Source organism: Heterocephalus glaber, unplaced genomic scaffold, assembly GCF_053883595.1.
Source record: "Heterocephalus glaber isolate CG9 unplaced genomic scaffold, H.glaber_assembly_v1.0 deba00001509, whole genome shotgun sequence".
Classification (NCBI taxonomy): Eukaryota; Metazoa; Chordata; class Mammalia; order Rodentia; family Bathyergidae; genus Heterocephalus; species Heterocephalus glaber.
The window spans coordinates 95,695-106,369 of NW_028258325.1; positions in this window are offsets into that span (position 1 = coordinate 95,695).

Here is a 10,675-nt window from a genome sequence, read left to right on the forward strand (position 1 = left end):
ATATAATTCAACATTCATTTTTAACATTTATATTGAGTCTTTTTAGCGTAAATGTTTTAAAAATTATTCTGTTAGTAGTGACAGGCACTTTTATTTTTATTTATTTGGGGGGGGGTACTGGGGATCGAACTCTCGGGACCTTGTGCTTGTAAGGCGGGCAGAAGAAACACTGAGCTAAATCCCCAGCACTTCTGTTAGTAATGAAAAAAGCTCACCATGACTTTTCAGAACCTTTTATGAAAAAGGACTTGAAAAAGTATATCTCTAAGGAAAAAGAACTAACCAATTGACCCTTTCAGCATATGACAAAAGTGACATGATTTCTCAGCAAATACCCTCAACAAAACATCTAGCAAATGGGCTAAAAATGTTGTATAGTATCCTCTGGGCATTTTGGGAAATTTATATGTCTTCATTGATTACTCTGACAATTGATAAGTCAAAAAAATTAGTGTTATAATTTATGTATTATACTTATGTGGCATTTCTTCCTGGTAATAATGTGACACTAAAGCAGAGAGGAGAAATCGCCCTGGGTGGCAGTTAATATAGTTTGTCATCTATCTTTGTTTCAACACATTTTTCCCAAACCAGTAGCTTAGTGAAATAAGATTTTGACCAGTGATCAAAGCACAGATAGGCAAGAAATTTCCTGTTGAAAAGCAATTACACATAGTATTTTCTAGTAGAAATATTATGCAGAAGAGAAGGTGTACAATCATTTTCAAGATTAGGAGTGAATATGGAGAATCTCTACATATTGACTACACCAAGTTTTCTTCATCACAGAGCCTGCAAACCACACCTCTGCTCTCAAGCTCAAGGGCTTCCTCTCTGTGGCTGTTAAGTATATTACTAGAAAGACATTGTCTCAGGTTAGCTCATCATGGGCCTGAAAATTCCCCCACCCTCATCTTCCTTTTCTTCTCCCTTTCTCCTCATCCTTCCATGCTTTGTGTTTGGAGAAGGGTGACTTGATAGTGAGACTTAAACTAAGAGACTCCAGGCTCAGACCATGTGGAAAGTAACAACTGGCTGTGGGGTCAGCTTGTGGGCTCTGTTGGTTAGCTTTCCATTACTGTAGCAAGTATCTGAGATAAACAACTTGCAAAGAGGAAAGGTTTATTTTGGCTCATGGTTTCAGAGGTTTCCAACCATGGTCAATCAGCTCTGTGGCTTTGGGCCTGTGGTGAGATAACAAATCATGCGGGGAAGCACATAGTGCAACAAAACAAGGAAGGGCTAGGTTCCCAGTATCCCGTTCAGGAACATATCCCCAATGGCCTAACTTCCTCCCATGAGGCCCTGTGTCTTAAAGGTTCCACTGTCTCACAATAGTGCCACAGGCTTGCAACTAAGCATTGATCACCTGGGCCAAACACATCCCAGCAATCGCAAGAAGAAAAACGAAGATCCTGTAGTTTCCAGGAATTTTCAACTAGTTCCTTATTATTCATTTCTTAGGTTGTTGGTGTAAATAGAATTGATCAAGAGCTACAATCCGATATTACTAAGAGTTGTTTAGACACAGGGTCCATTTCTACATAAGCAACAGGGCCTTTCAAAACCAACCATTTTAAGAAGTAAAATTTTAGGAACCTGGAAACATTTACCTTTCAAAAGTGCTTTACGGCTTTCCAGGCCTCGTCATACATGAAGGCATTGTGCAATTATTCAGACAATTTTCCGTCCACTTCCGTTCTCTTACCTCCTTCCCATTGCTAGGGCTCAGGGCAAGTGACCCATGCCGAAGAAGCAGAAGGGCTTGCCGGAGGTGGGGAACGGGGGGGAGAGGACAGCCTCCCTAGGGGCGCTCTGCCCTTCCTCAGCCAGGGCCAGGGTCCCTGCTACCCGGGAGGGCACCTCCCCTCGCTCACACCTGAGTTCACCTGGAAGGTGGGGCGGGGCACAGGGCACAGGAAGGGGTCAGTATGGCCCTGGACCCGCGCGAAGCCTGGACCAGCTCAACAGCAGCTCCGGCGTCCGGGCCCGGCCCCCTGTAACTCACGCTGCTGATGACCAATGGAGCGGCCGCCTGTCACCCCGGCCCCGCCCCTGGGGAGCGGGAGGGCGGGCGGGCGGCAGGCGCTGGAGAGCAAGGATTGAACTTTGCAGCCGAGTTGCTGCGGCTGCGAGGTGCCCAGCAGCGCGGCCCCGGCTCAGAGCAGGGAGCCATGGAGTACGGGGCACTGCGCGTGACCCTCACCCTGTGCCTCTGGTTGGCGGCCTCGGGGGGCTGCCTGGCTCCAGGCCCCGGCTTGGTGGCGGCGGCGACCACACGGCGGCTGGACGAGTCTCTATGTCGGGCTCCCGCGCTGCGCCTCCAGGTGCCTCAGCCTGCAGATCACGCGCATCTCCGCCTTCTTCCAGCACTTCCAGATACGCGCGCCCTTGCCCTCGCCCCCGCCCCGCCGGGATCCCCGCTGCAGCCCTGGGGCCTCGGCGTGCGCCCGAGGTCCTCCCAGCCTGGGCGCGCACAAAGTTCTGCCCCGCTTTCTCTCCGCGTGGGTTGCACGATCCGGGCTCCCCAAGCCTCTCTCCTGGGCATCTTCTCCAAATCCCTTCTCCCAGGCGGCGAACAGGACGGGCGGCACTCGCTCTTTCTGGGGGACGCAGAGCGCAGTTTTGCGGATTCCCAGGTGGCCGCGTGGGCTTGTCACTTTCCCGGGACCGCAGCGCGCGCAACTCGGCGCCAGGGAGGAGGAGTTCCGCTAACTCCGGGGCGCCCAGGACGCTCCCCACCGGTGGCATGGACTCTCCCGGGGTCCCCGAGCCGCGCGCGGTGCCGGGGCGCCGGACGCCTCGGACGCCTTTGAGCTGTAGCTTTCCTATCCGGCGGGTCTGGGACTCGCTGGCCACCCCCGGAAGACCCAGCCAGGGTCCCCGGGCCGACTTGTGCGCTCTCGGGGTGCGCAGTGCGCTTCCTGCTCGCAGTTTCAAGGGTTCCCTTACTAACCACTGGCTTAGGGGACCGGCAGCGGCAGGGGAAGGGTGGGGCTCAGGACGCAGGGGCCGGGCTTGGCTGCTCTGGGGAAGAATCCCCGGGGCCAGGGGCTCCCCCAGCCCGAGTAGGTTGTTCCAGCTTGAGGGTCGGAAGGTGGGGGGGTGAAGGAGGCTCCTGGAAGAGCACTCCTGGCGCCCTTGGACCTGCACCGAAGCGGGTGGGTGCCCCGAGCAGCTCCCGGACCCCGAGGGCGCGAGGCCCTGGAGTCACCCACTTTCGGGCCTCCTCCTCTGCCGCTTGGCTCTCCCCTGAGCTACCCACCTGTTCCAACAGCCCAGCTTCTCGCCCCAGGGAAAATTCTGGAGGCTCCCAGTTGAGGCTGGAACTGGAAGCAGAGCCCTCTGCCTTTACACTGGGCGCCCCTCCGGCCGGCCGAGGCCCAGTGGAGTAGGGGGGCTCAGCAAAGGAGGGGCTCCCGGAATCAGGGAACCGAGCAGCTGGAACCGGCGCAGATCAGTTCTGGAGGGTGCAGTTTGGGGTGTCTGTCTGCATCCCTCCGGGTGGCCTTCCCCGCCAGTGTGCCAGAGAGCGACCTACGGACGGACGGCTCACAGTTGGGATCTGAAGAGCTGAGGCCCACCGGTGAACTTTGCGAGCCTTTGTTCAGAATCAAACAGTGTCTGTCAGGAGAAAATAGAAAAGGACACTCAGCCTCCTTCAGGGCCTGCAGAGAAGGGAAACCCGACGCTTACCTCTGCAGCAAGGTAGCAGGACATTGACATCCAGGCAGGCGCCTGTCCCCACACACCTGACTCAAATCCACCATCTTACCCCAAAGTCCCTCTCCCTAGAAGATGCCACGTGGGTGTTTGAACTACACTGCAACACAACGCAGAACCCACCAGCCCATCTCCAGAGGACGAGGATGTCCCTCCCTCCACCTTTTTATTGTCAGTTGCAGTGATTTATTTGTTTTACAGTTGCAGCGGCTACAGAAGCAGTTTAGATGGAGCCAATTCCCGTGAAAGGCTTTTCTCATGGTCTCTTGGCTTGATTTCTCTTCCCAAGAAAAACTTCTGACAGAATACACATTGCCAGACAATCCCGATTACATTTTAATTAGCTCGGGTGAAACAGGCTGCAAATTACTCTGGACGTAATAACTGCTGGGCTTTTTTCTTGGTTTTGTTTTCTGTAATTACTCGCAAAACCATTCTTGGAGACTTAACCCTAACCTGGTAGTGCCTATCTGATTTATCTAAATTGCAGGGATTCGACTTTCTTAAAACTTGAAAAGACAGCAACATGTGCTCCTTATACAGCAAAGCCCCAGGCTTCCCTGGGGCCCAGGCCAGCCCTACCTTGTTGGATAATTGGAAGCATGATGGAGGGATCCACCTCAGGATGTATGAATGGGCGCAAGGCTGGGCTGCAGGAAGTCTCAGGAGGAACTATTGGATCAGTCCACTCCCTCCACACCTCCTGCAGGGGACCCAGCAGGTGCTTGCATCCATCTTTACTTGTACAGTTCTAGGCCTCTATTTAAGATCTTTTTAAGGATGCGAGCAAGTTTGCCTCCATCCAACCTGGATGCCAGCCAGATGTGTGAACTCCCAGGCATGGAAGCTGCCAGGGAGGACCCAATCTATGCCCTCCAGGTACACTCAGGGACTCAGAGTCCTCAGCGACACTGACCAGCTATGGTCCACCTGGGATCTAATCATCACCACCTCAGTCCCTTTCTGGTTCCCTGTACTGCCCAGCCTGGCAGCAACTGAAAGGGAGAGCTGTAGGCAGATGTGCACATCTGGACACAGTGGCTGTCACCCTCCAGGGAACCAGGGACTCAGTACTAGAGCCTGCAGGTGAGAGTGATGATGGCAGAGATCTGATTACAGCCCGGAATCCTCCCCCATGGCAGGAGATGTGTTATGGTGCATCGAACGCATGCTATTTTTTCCTGTGATTGGTTCTGAGCCATTTTGGTAGCATCCCATTAGATGGGAGCAGATGTATGGTGGATCAGATGCCATCTCCTTTACGGTAGTGACGTGGTGCCAGCTCTAAATCCTCCCCCGTGGCTGGAGACGTATGTTTTTAAAAACTGACAAATTATAACTTTAAGTCATTGCTTTATGTGTATTGGCATAAATGTATATATTATGTTATGCCTACCTGTATACTTGTATTTATATATTGTTGAGATGGTACCAGATTACTTTTTTTTAAAAGTACTCAATATCTTAAAAACATAAACCTAAATACCTCTTTGATCACATGACTTTCATAAAATGTTTTTAAAAGGTCAGTATGGTGATGCATTCCTGTAATCCCAGCATGCAGGAGGATGAGAGAGGAAGATTTTAAGGCCACCCTGGGCTACACAGTGAGACCCTGTCTCAAAACAAACAAAGAAAAAGAAGAGTTTTAAAAGATATAACAAAAGTGTCCTCAACTGCTAATGTAAATTTTCACTACATTAGCTAATCAAATTTATATTTGAGTAATTTTAACTTTAGAAAAATTTCAGTTGCACAAAAGTTAAAGATACTAATTGCTGGGTGTGGTTGCACAAGCCTGTAATGCCAGCACTCGGGAAGCTGAGGCAGGAGCTGTGAGTTTGAGGACACCCTGGGATACATAATCAGTTCAAGGCCAGCCTGAATTACATTGTGAACCCCTGTCTCAAAGAAACAAATTAAAGAGCATAAAAATATAATTAAAATTTTTGAGTTTGTTAGGATCCTAAAAACTCTTAAAAATCAGAGTCAGTTCAACATTGAGACAATATGAATATACCAATATCTGGGTATTCTTTTATTTTAAATTATTTAGCTTCTCAAACAATGATATATAACAATAGTCAATATAAAGACTGCTTCTGAATTTGTACCAGGAGTCCTGTTTTTTGATAGACATTAGTTTAAAATGTTAGAGTGTTTTGTTTTGGTTTGGTTTTTGGTACCAGGAATCAAGCTTGGGACCTTTCGCTCGTGAGGCAGGCACCAGAACCTAAATCCCCAGCCCCCTTTTTTTTTTGAGACAGGGTGTCACTATGTAGTTCAGGCTGGCCTTGAACTCACTATGTAGCAGAGGCTGGCCTCAAACTCAAAGCGATCCTCCTGCCTCAGCCTCCCGAGTGCTGGGATTACAGGTGTGCACCACCATTCCTGGCAAAAATGTTAGGGTTTATAACAAAATCCATCCATATTTTCCTAGACATTAGTTTAAAAAGTTAAAATTTATGGCAAGAATGGCCTTTGAGTCCCTGATAACAAAATGAAAATCATGCTTTTTAATAAATAGCATGTAAAGGCCCAGGTCTAGCTATTTCTTACCCCTGTAGTGGTCTGCATGCCATGACTACAGTAGTTTCAGGACTGGCTTCTTCCAAAATGTTCTCAAGACTGCTTTCTTAACCAAGAGTGGTTTAAGGAGCCTGACAGCTTCTACTTAGTTATTCTACTCGGCATGAGTAAGGTAACAGACCTCCCTATGATTTATTAAAGTTAAAAACTGGAAACACTTTTTAAAGTTTCTATTCATTAGACATTATCTAATAAAAGTCTACTGGAAAGCCTTCTTACTAAGTCTATATAAAAAAACAGGCAATTTTGTCTTATACACTAATGTGTGTCTAAATAAGCACTGTCCAGCCATGCTGTACTTCTTCCTAATTTCCTGAAAGAGCTGAGTCCACAGTTACATAGATATTAACTCACTCAACTCTAAAATGATTATACAAAATAAATATTTCTCCCTACAGTTCTTGGATCTTTCCAGATTTTCTGAGCTATTCCATTTTCAGTGCCCACAATTAATAAAGTTCCCTTTGTAGTCTTCCAAGTAGATTCACTTATGGGTACCCTTGTTTCCCAAAATAGTTTGCTTTTGGTGACATAAAAATGTGATTAAAAATAATTCATTGAGGTCAATATGAAGATTCAAGTTCAAAAGCCCCCAAAAAACCTTCAAAAATTTAAATAATAGTCTGTTATAGTGTATGCAAAGGGGATTTTGAGATATTGACAACTTTTACATTTTTTTCTCAACAAAAGTTTGCTTTAAGATTATTACTTGTGTTTGTCAAATATTTTATATTTTACATACAATGTAAATGTAGTTTTTAAAAATTAAACAGATAAATAAAAGCTGTAAGTTATTTATAATTAAGTTAAAATACTAAAGATTTGTTAAATATAAATTCATATATTAAAATTTATAAATGATAATATATTTAAATATTACATATATTTCATAGGTTGTTCATATATGTCTGATATATATCATCAACATAAGCTCAAATATCTAAAAATAGAGTTTTATCAATCTACAGGTCAACTAGTGAAAATGAGCTTAAGAAAATAATTCTCAAAGTGATTGAGGATTATATCTGTTTATCATTTTAAGTTATTTATGTAAGCACAATTTATTTCATATTCTAATAACAGTTTTTAAATTCTTAAAAACTCTTTTGATATAGAGTTGATAGCTATGTTACCTCATCTTAATGGGTTTGTTTATGCTGCCTAATGCTAATAGTTTCAAGAGATAGTAAATGGCTTGCTTGCTTCTCTATAAAAACTAAAGTGCTACTAATTTAGTGTCTATGTAGTCTTTGTTTAAATTAAGTATTTAAAATGAGTTTTTATTTTTAAATCTCTGTTTCTACTAAAACTCCTTTTAAGTTCAAAAGCAATGATTTTGGGTGTTTCCAACCTCAAATACGTTATACATGTGTGTTCTTTTTTAGATATCCAGTGGTTACATCAATATATGACAGTCTGAGGCACAAATATGATCTAATAACAATTTTTAAATACTGGTGATCCACTGGCATAATTTTATAATATAAAAGTTATGTTTCTGTTATAAATTGATCATATATGTTAACAGTATAACTTTTGAATAAAATGTTTCTAAAGACAGTTTTTTGTAAAAATATTTTTTTTAAATTGTAGTACAAAAAAACAATGTCAAAATCTGTTTAAAAGAATAAAGCTTAAGATAGAGATCTGTTCTTAATAAAATTGAAAGCAAATTATTTTAAAAGGCTACAGATTTGTCAAAGTAATTTCTTGTGTTTTCTATTGTCCTGTTAAAATTAAATGTTGAAATAAATAAGTCTTTAAATGTTCATTTTCCTTAAATATTATGCAGGGCAGTTCCTGATTTGTCTGCAAGTCAGTTTAAAATAACTGCTTATTTTCTGTTTATACAGGAGGAACATGAAACTAAAATTTAGCTGCCTACTTTTATTCAGCTACCTCATAAATAAGCTCAAATGATAGTTAAACACTAACCCCAAACTTTGGAGAGTTGAGATAATAGACATTATTTGTTATCTTTATTAGATTCAACTATTTAACCTGAAAATGTTAACTTTTTCTCTTAAGTATTCTTAGAACTTTCCCTCTAATTTTGCTAAACTTGGTTCCAGAAGAACTCCTCATATGAAAGTTAAGTGTGAGAACTATATTCTATTGTATCATACAAATTTTTGCTAGTTGCATAAACCAAAGATAGTTTGCTAAATAAATAGTACTGAAGAACATCCTGACCCAAGTGGCACTACATGTCCAAGTGTTTCTAACCAAAGAAACTTATACAACAGTATTTTTTTGTTACTGGGGATCAAACTTGGGACCTTGTGCTGGTGAGGCAGGTGCCAGAACCACTGAGCTAAATCCCTGACCCAACAACAGTATTTATAGATAGCTGACATTAAACTGTACATTTTACAGGCCAAATACATAGTCTAAGAGTTTATAAAATAAGTTAATGCATTATCAACTCTAAAAATTTCATGTACAAGATAAATTCCCCTTTAAGTACTTCTGACAGTATTTCAGGTGGAGGCAGTCATATATACAAAAACAATCCAGCCTTTTCTACCTTAAGAATTAAGGCATTTATTTTGATTTTGTGTAGTACACATCTATGAATTGCTATCAAATATAACATATGGCTGAAATCAGCAGTCTGATTTGCCTTGCCTTTGTTAAAATTTTGTGTATAATATAATATGATAAATGGTACTGTCATTTTCTGTTTGACTCACCAATAGCAGTCAAGCATGCTCAACCATCTATCTTTGAATGACCATAAGCATATTTGCTTGTCTATATTTCTTCTTTTCCTTGGAATTTCTTCTTCTCCCTTCTGTGGAAAAAGTCAGAAAAAAATGATAGGAAATGTGCAATGTTCCTACAGATTTAGCTCTGAAGGCATATTTAATAGCCAGTTCATCTTGGTTATAATTTCTATATTAAAAAGAATTGTCTTGAAAAAACATAGCAGGAATAAGCAGTGAAAAGAAACTTGAATTATCCAGGCTTGATGTGCAAAATGACATTTTAGTGATTTTATTTACATAATTATATTAAAGCATCTAATTTCAATAAGCTGGTATTTCAGAGCAGGTCTGCTATGCTAGATGAACATCCTTTCCAATTCTAAATTCCAGTAGATGTTCAAATGTTTAATGTTAAACTTAGTTAATTTTGGTTGCTATGGATAGAAATGAAATTAAATCTTCATCACACATAAAAAAAAATCCAGCATCTCAGCTGTTAAGCATATAACATAAAGAAATTTCAGAGTACTGAGAAAATCTTAGTTCATTCATGAATGATGGAAAATGCTGATTTGTGGGATTTAAAGTGTTTCCTTTAAAAAAATACCCAGAATACATAACCTCTGTACAAAGAAAAATATAAAAATTCTGTATGACCATGTTTGATTATACTACATAATTTAGAATCAAAAGTTGAAAATTTTTCTACTTTACTCATGTTTGATTATACTACATAATTTAGAATCAAAAGTTGCAAGTTTTTCTACTTTACTCATTCCCCTGACAGCACTGATTTGTGAGCTAACATTAATATTTAGTTGGGCTGCATTTATGGAACAAGATTTTATTTTCAAAATGGCATAAATTTTTCTTTAGTGTAAGGACTCTATTTTTAGCAGCCATTATATCTCTAAAGGTTAACAATTTATAGAGCAAATGTTTTAACTACTGTATACTTTTTCTACTTTGTACTCCCCATTTGTAATATTTGCAAAAGGGTAATATCTACAAAAAAATTCTTTCACTCTCCCAACCCCACATCTTAATCAAAAGTGTTTCCTCCTCTCTTGTCTCTGACCTAATTGGGGACATGTGGGAATTCCAGACAGGGTATGTACACACTTTAGATGGGATACTTGACTTTGAGTATAAAGACAAGTAAAAGATGAGCTCATTCTTAATTCAGGTATGTCCCAGTGCCTCAAAAGTTATTTGACAAACTGTACTTACTGAAAATCTAAAAAAGATGAGACATTCAAAGATGCTCTAACAGTGTTAGGCCTGTAACAGCTGAACAGCAAGAAAGCCATGTAACTCTGCTGTGACAGTCATCACTGACTGGCATTGAAAGTTAGACACCAATCCTGTGGTTACTGATAAACAAGTTTAAACCAAGAGTGGTGGCACACACCTGTAATCCTAGCACTCAGGAGGCTGAGGCAGGAGGATCACCATGAGTTCAAAGCCAGCCAGGACTACATGGTGAGTTGAAGGCCAGCCTGAATTACAGAGTGAGATTCTGTTTCAAAAACAAAACAAAACAAACAAAACCAATTTAACTGAAGTGGTGTCACTAAATTAAAAAACTGAAAATACACTTTAACAGTAATTTACACTGAAGGAATTATGGTTCTGGGGTATTCTATATAAACAGA